Here is a 7,868-nt window from a genome sequence, read left to right as displayed (position 1 = left end):
GGGCCCGGCCACCGCCCTCAGCGGCCCCACCCGCAGCCCCGCGCCCGTTGCTCGGCAGCTGCGAGCCAACCGAGCCTGCCGGGAAGGCGGAGGGGCAGCACCACGGATAGCTCCTATTGGTCGAAGGAGGTGAGGGCGGAGCTCGAGGACGGCCGTCTTCTTCGCTATTGGCGGAGAGAGCCGTCAGTGCGGGGCGGGGGGCGGGGCCTCGCGGCTAGCGGGGTCGCGTTGAACGCCGCGTTAGGGCGGGGGAACGGAGCGAGGGGGCGGCGGCGGTCGAGGGTAAGCGAGCCGCCGGCTGCGAGGAGAGCGGCGCGAGGTAGGGAGCGGCGCGGGGGCCGTCCTCACCTGTCACCGGGCGCTCAGCCCTCCCTCCTCGCGGCCCCCGGGCTCCGGCCGCGGGCGCGGTCCCTCGCGGTAGCGGCCGGGCTGGGGCTGTGCTTTCGTCTAAGGGGACCCTCGTCCGAGGGAGGGCGGCAGGCAGGCAGGCAGGCTGTGCGCGCGGTGCCACCGGCTGTGCGCCGCTGCGCGGACGGATGCCGGCTGCCCTCAGGTAGGTGGGAGGGGGGCGGAGAGGGCAGACCCCGGGAAGGCCGCCTCTGGGCGCGAGGGCTCCCCGCCGCCGTCGCTGCGGCAGGCGGCACCTCGGAGTGGCGCTGCGCGAGGGGGGGAGCGGCTGGGGGCTGCGGCTGGGGGCCGCCTCCGTGCGCGGGGCGGGGGGAGTTGCGAGGGCAGAGCCGCGCGACTTCTTATTCGTATAGCCGCGCTTCTTTTCACAGCAACGTGAATAGCTGTAAAACACATAATTCTACCTAAATTAAGTTGTTTAAATTGGAGATAAACAGATGTCTTAGACCTGCTTCTCTTTTTTTGCTGGAAGAAGTGAAGTCAATCACATTCTCTTACAAACAGGGCCTGGGTGTCCCTGTAGACAGCAAGGTGACCACAAACCAGCAACGTGGCCTTGTGGTCAAGAAGGCCAATGGTATCCTGGGATGCATTAAAAAGAATGTGGCCAGCAGGTTGAGTGAGGTGAGTGAGCAAAGTATTATTTACTAACCAGCTAACTGCAGGAGAAGACTCTTAACAGAATAGAAATTTATGTTCTTAACATGCTCCTTTTTGAAGAAAATGGTAGAAAAGACAGAAGTGAGGAATAGAGGATACTTAAACCAACCTGGATCCACTAGAAAACTTCAAAGTAGGGACAGTTACAAAAGCTCAGCTATTCCATTGAGGGAGTAAGCACGAAAAGAAAGACTGAAGCCTTTAGCTAGCAGTTTGTCAGAAAACAGTCTTAAATATGCGCAAGGGTGGAAAGAGACTTCCTATTTCCTTAAATGCAAGCAGATTGAAACAGTTTCTTTTGATTTCTGTATCTATGATTTTCATAAGCAGTTACAAGAACGGTGTTCTCAGATTGGATATTATGAGTAAATGCTTGTGTTGCATTTAAGGAAATAATAAACAGCAACTATTTCTCATCCAAGAAAAAGACAAACACGTAAACTGAATGAGCAGCTTATATACATATATCCCCTAGATATCTGTAGCACTCCCATGGTGTTGGCAGAAATGGCAGAGAATTTATAGAGATGCATACCTCCTCAAGCAGAAAGCAGAGGTTACTAAGGCACACTACCCCAGGTATCACCAATAGCAGTAGAAGCTTGTGCTTAGGCAACTCAAGTACACCTTTCACCCCCCACACGAATATTAAACATTACCATCATAGCATCCCCCCCCCCCCTTTTTTTTTTTCTTTCTTTCCTTTTAAATTGTCTTTTATCTCAGGCCCACGAGATGCATGGAAATCAAAAGTCCGTGAGTTATGAACAAAGAAGTTCTTTGCCACAGAAAATACGTTACATATGGAGTGAGATGTTGTGCTGTTGCCAAGCACATCAGGCTTGCTAATGTAACTTCAAATGCAGAACTTCTAGCAGAACGTGCTAGAACTAATACCATGGTACAAGCCAGAGGAGTCTTGTCTGCTGCTCTTTCCTCTCACTGCTGTCGTGGACCCTGCAACAGGCTGGATTGGACAGTGCTGGTTAAACACAGCTTGTTTCCTGAGCATTTTATCAATTATTTCTGTATTGCTGATATACAGATATAGGGTTTTTTCCTGTTCCTCTGCACAGTTGAATTTCCATTTGCCACTTTCCCAGATACTGGCATCTTGGGACCTGGGAACCAAACACAAGTCAAACTAATCCCTCTAGGTATGTCATAATGCTGGTTTTTATGTTGCTGTAATTATCTGCAGTTGTATAGAGTATTTAAGACAAATGGAACTGTTTGGTATTACGGTTTGGTACATGAAAGAAAATAAAACATCCTTTATTTTAATATATGACAAAGAATGAATAATACTTACTTGCCACCAACCACTTCTCACTTCTGACACTCTACCAAACTGATGGATGTTCTACATAAAGCAACACTTTCCTTCTTCCCTTTTGATTTAGTAGATTTTTTTTTATTTTAATGTTTGTTTCAGTCTACATATTGAAATAGGTTTTACTGGGCACCTTTACTTCTCAAACTTTCTGCATTCAGGTTTGTAAAGAAAGGCAGACTTTTCTTCTCCAAGATCAGACAGACAGCACATTCTTTGGCCAAAAAATTCTCGTTTCTTAACAATACTGACATTTTGCTCTGCCAAGCATTTAAAAGTGCATTCCTTTTAGAGACCTTCTCTTCGTTACAGTCTATATGTAACTGTGATACATATTTTCTCTGTATTTGGGAAAACCTAATAATAGATACAATTTACCACCAAAAATATTTGCAGTCATGACTTCATCATAGACTTTTTCCTACTTTTCCAGTACTTGTTTGATACTTTCTTTTTCTAGTAAGCAAAAATTCTAAGCCCTTGTCCTCCAGTAACTGTCTTTCATTTTCTGATACATTCAAAGATAACCTTTGGAGGCATGCCTTTTTCTGGGAAGCCAAGTTCTAACAGCAGAAAAAAATTTCAAAGGCTGTATGGAGAGCATCAACTACAATGGCAATAATATCACTGACCTTGCTAGAAGGAAGAAATTGGAACCTTCTAATGTGGTAAGAACATAACTTTATCATCATCTAAACTTCTGCTTCTCCTTCTAAGGAAAGTTTGTGAGTGTGTGTGACAGACGTTCTGAAATCATATAATATATAAAACAAAGTTTGTCACATGCCTAAAGATTTCATTATACATACTTTTATGATTTTTTTTTTGTTTGTTTGTTTGTTTGTTTTTAATATCTGGGAACCTGTTTCTGCTGGGATTTAAGTTTCAGCTTTACAGAATTAGCCTTCAGCATCAGGTGAATGTTTTTTAAAAGAAAACCAGTAGATCAGTATATACATTTTTGCTTTCATCTTATAGTAACCCAAAACTAGGATGGACAATATTTATTGTTAAATCAATTGCAGTGTGTCAAGGATCTAAATCCTGTTATCTTCCATCCCCACAGAGCAAGTTGCGTGGGTGTGCAAAATGATTAGAAAGGGAAGGCTCAGAGCCATTTTATGGGAGCTCCGTAAAGCATCAAGATACTAAACTTTGAAACTGTTATTTAGCTTATTAACATTACAGGGATTATTAACATTACATTCTATTTTTTTCTCTCCAAAGCATTCATAGTTGCTTTCATGTTTAAACTTGTGTCTTTCTGTAAGGGTTGATCAGGAAATCACTTTAATTTCTGTATTTTTAAGAATCTAGGCGTTCCTAAAATAGTTGGTGGATTACATGAGCAATGTGGGTAGGAAATAAATGTATTATTACCCTGAATTTGAGATAGATCTGTTCAAGGCTTTCTTCTGTACAGTACTGCAGCCTTCACAAAGCCCTGCTCACAGTATGTATAGTTTGATTACTGCTTTTTTTCTTTATGTATTTTGCATAGTACATAACAGTAATGAAGAATAAGATATAAGATAAACATGTACAGTAGAAATAAAGTGCAATGATTCTTCTTGGACAGATGTGCAACTTCTGAGATGTCTGTAGGACAAATTCCAGCTTTTGAAAAGCATAGCACAGCTAACAGTTCTGTAGAGTGTCTATAAACTCCTCTTTCTGGTTTATTTGGATGTGAATTTTCTGTTTGCTTGTTTTGTTTGTTAGTTGATTACATTCTGTTGCCTGTGACATTAAAGCAAAATCTACATATGTAGATTTGGTAGTGTTAGAGGTTTACCACTAAACTGTGGCATGCTAGTTTAATCTGATGATTCACTTCTGAGAATATAGAAACAGAAGTGAACTTTGCTTTCAGATGAATTATTTAAATTTCTTCCGCTCTTCAAAAACAGAATCAGTTTCACTTATGAAATCAACATGGATGTTTATGTTTCTTACAAAAAAACTTTTATTCTTCTAGTTTTGAACCTGATTTAGCATGAAAAATACTAAGCTGAAACTACTATTTTTGTTAACCACGTTTATGTTAATGGCACTTAAGCAATCCAACCAGGATCAAAGCTCCATTGTAGGAACTGTGCAGATGCATAGCAGTAGACATATCCTGCCCTAAAGAAAAAGCAAAAATAAATAACGTAATGAAATGGAACACAAAGTAATTGGTAAAGTTATAAGAAGCATCATAGGGGGAAAAAAAAAATAGATGGACAAAGAATAAAAAAGAGGTTTGAGACAAAAATAAAAATGTTCTTACTGTCAGATTTCAGAAGTTGTACAAGGAAAAGGAGTAAAAAATTAAATTTATACAACGAGGATGTCCAGAAAATCTAAGAAGTTAATCTTGATTTTACATTGAACAAAAATAGAATGAATAAAAATCCTTAGGTCTCACAAATACGTATGTTATGATCATAAATGCACCATTAAGAGTCTTTCAACATCATCTTAAGCAATTTATTCATTTTATCTTTAGAGGGTAACAATGTGGAGCAAAAAAGTTTTGCAGTCCTCTGTGATAGAACAAGTGGCAGCAAACCTTTGAGGAGAAAGAGTAAGATGGATGGCCTTAAACAGTTTTTGCTTTTATTAATGGAGCCTGATTTGTTTTCACAGAAATGAGGCAAATAATAAACATACACAGAAAGGAGAGTAGGAGATAGAAGGACAACAAGAAAAAAAAAATGGAGTGTCAAATTTTCTCCCAAATGGACTTGCAAGAGTTGACAGTGACTTACTAGAGCATTAATTTCTTCTTTACAGCTTTATTCAGGTCTAAGACAGAAAAAAAGAACATGCACACGAGTCTTCCAATCCATATTTTCTATGTTATTTAAAGTAATAAGGTTATGTATGGTATTTTATGTTGGTTTCATTTACATTTGCAGGTACTAAAATCTAACAAGTTTCTCAAAACCTGTAACAGAAAAATGCTGAGAAGAATCAAATTTATTGCTCTCTCTCTTCATATACATTGGGCTTATGATCCTCCCACTTCAGTGGCTGCTCTTCCATGTATTACTGAGTGCAATCATGTACAAATATAAGATAAACATTTTCTTTAAAGTATTTATAGTATGTTGCGCTCAAATAAATATTTGAGAAAATAAAGAAATAACCTGACAGCTATTAATCAGAGTTTTATTGCCTTTAATATATGATCCATCCTGATATAGCAATTATTGTTGTTTTAGTAAATGCATTACCTCACTTTTACAGGTTTATTTTCAGCCAGTATATCTATCCTTTTGCTCAACACAACAGAGAACTTTCCAATAGCCAAAAAACATTCTGCCTTTAAATTAAATTAATCTTCTTGGAAATATTACTCTTCCAACTCTCCTGTTCTGTATGTCAGCTACTGCTCAAAGCTGTCTACTGTTCCTCCTGTTAACCATACAGTTATTAAAACTTGGTATATGAATACCTTTTCATCATATTTATCCACAATAAATGAATGAGACTTCTCCCCATAGAATCTTTCTATGAAACTTTCCATCCCTCTGTCTTTCTGCTAAATCTCAAATAATCTGAACTGCAGTTCATTTAGATATTAGACCTCAGGTTCAGATAACATCCTTGAGGTAATAAAATGTTATTGTCTGACAGATCTAAAGTGATATTTTTCCTGTAGAAAATTCCATGGGGCACTTACACTGAAACTGAGAAGTGTTTTTCCTTCTCTTGCTGAGTGAGGGTTTAAATAGGAAATGCATATACACAGAGCAAAATTTGGAAGGTAACATTTCCCATCAGGTCTTTTCAGTATTACAGAGCAAGAAAAAGATTTTTAAGACTTGCATGTGCTGATTAAGGTGATTGAATTTTTTCTACTATTATTTTCCTTTTAGTTTAGCAATAAAGAAATACATTAAAAAAATGCAGTAGGGGAAAGATCTGCCCATGGATTTGTTGTATTTGTGCATATCTAAATAGCAGTACAGGCATCTTGTCATCCCAAGGACACCATGGAGTATTCATATAATATAAAGAGAGATGATGGGGATTTTCTAATAACTAAATTGGAAATCAGAAATGTTACTTTTTTTTTTTTTTTTTTTTTTTTTCCCAATTTACCAGTTTGCAAGCAATGCCTCCTTTTCCATAAAGACAGCTCTTCAAGAAAGCCCATTTCTAACACTCACAGACCTGTGCAGAACACCGTTTTTCATAGATGACAGACAGTAACTTTACAATAACATCAGCCATTTCTTTCAACACTGTCACAAATACCATTCAACAACAAATAGCATTCAACTAGGCCTCAACTGCCTAATTTCATTGAAGCCTGTATACCTTTCATTCAGTGTTAACATTACTTGAAAAAAAGTGTTTGGACGTTACATTATATTATCCTCAGTTCATCGTGTTGTAGCAGATCTAATCTTTAATGAAAACGAGACATGTAGGAATCCTATTTGAACTTTTCTTTTATCTTCACTCTTATTTCAAAAAGAAAGTTGTTGATTAAACACACCTAGTGACAAACCAACATGTGATTATCATCTATAATAAATGATACTCCTGCTTGCTAGTATAATTGTATTTGCTTTTCTTGTTGCCTTTGCTTGCTTCATCCACACCAGTAGATGTGTTGAGAAAACTGACTGGGAGAAAAGAGGTCATTCCCTGGTCCTGGTTACAAAGACAGCACAGACACAGCCCATGGTGACTGAAAAACAAGGAATAAAGAGGTTCAAGACTGTACTGCAAAAGTGTATTGCAACTGCAGGTTGCTTAAAGAAGTAGAAGCAAAGGGAATGTCCACAGGTTTGAAAAAGTGGCCTGCAACTACACAATATTCATTGTTTCAGAAAGGAGATTTAACGATGCAAAATCTTTGGCAAGAAAACAGTTGTTTTTAGGGATCAAATAGAGAGAGAAATAGTGCTGGGGACCTAGACTCCATTTAGGACATAATACTTGTCTTGTCTCTACACGTGAAAATATTTTAAATTACTAGCTGAGAGATCAGGGGTCCTGAACCATGGTATGTTCATTATTGTTGATTGCATGTACTGTGTCATATCACTTAAAAAATTAAAAACATTAATGGCACTGAAATTTCAAACTGGGTGCACGTACCACTGTGCATAACAACTGACAAGCTATTATCTACGTTGATTAAAACTCTTAGTGCTAGTGTTTTAGCTTCTCCAAAAGCAAGGAATAAACAATTTGAATGTAGGCTTTATCAGTATTTGTACTTGTAATAAAACCAGGAATATTCATAGAATCATAGAATCATAGAATTTTTTTTTGAGTTGGAAGGGACTCTTACAGACCATTGAGTCCAGTTCCCCAGTAATGAACAGGGACACCCACAGAGGTCAGAGACCTCAGAGGCCTGTCCAGCCTGACCATGAATATCTCCCCACTGCCATAATGTTGTCTTGCCCCAGACCTATACAAGACTACAAAGTGAGTCACCAGCTCTGGATTCCTACTTAGG

At 39.3% G+C, this 7,868-nt stretch overlaps 1 long non-coding RNA gene across 1 annotated transcript; it reads left to right on the top strand.

The window, feature by feature from the left end:
* The first annotated feature begins 202 nt into the window (after nt 1-202).
* LOC149912117 (uncharacterized) lies at nt 203-5,529 on the top strand. The gene is made up of 4 exons (XR_016462370.1): nt 203-319; nt 913-1,032; nt 2,925-3,069; nt 5,305-5,529. It is a non-coding gene; the product is annotated as an uncharacterized LOC149912117 (long non-coding RNA).
* The last annotated feature ends 2,339 nt before the right edge of the window (nt 5,530-7,868 follow it).

The sequence above is a fragment of the Phasianus colchicus genome, unplaced genomic scaffold (genome assembly GCF_987193195.1).
Source record: "Phasianus colchicus unplaced genomic scaffold, bPhaCol1.hap1.1 HAP1_SCAFFOLD_43, whole genome shotgun sequence".
Classification (NCBI taxonomy): Eukaryota; Metazoa; Chordata; class Aves; order Galliformes; family Phasianidae; genus Phasianus; species Phasianus colchicus.
Note: the sequence above shows the minus strand (reverse complement) of the source record. Positions and strands in the feature narration are given on the sequence as shown.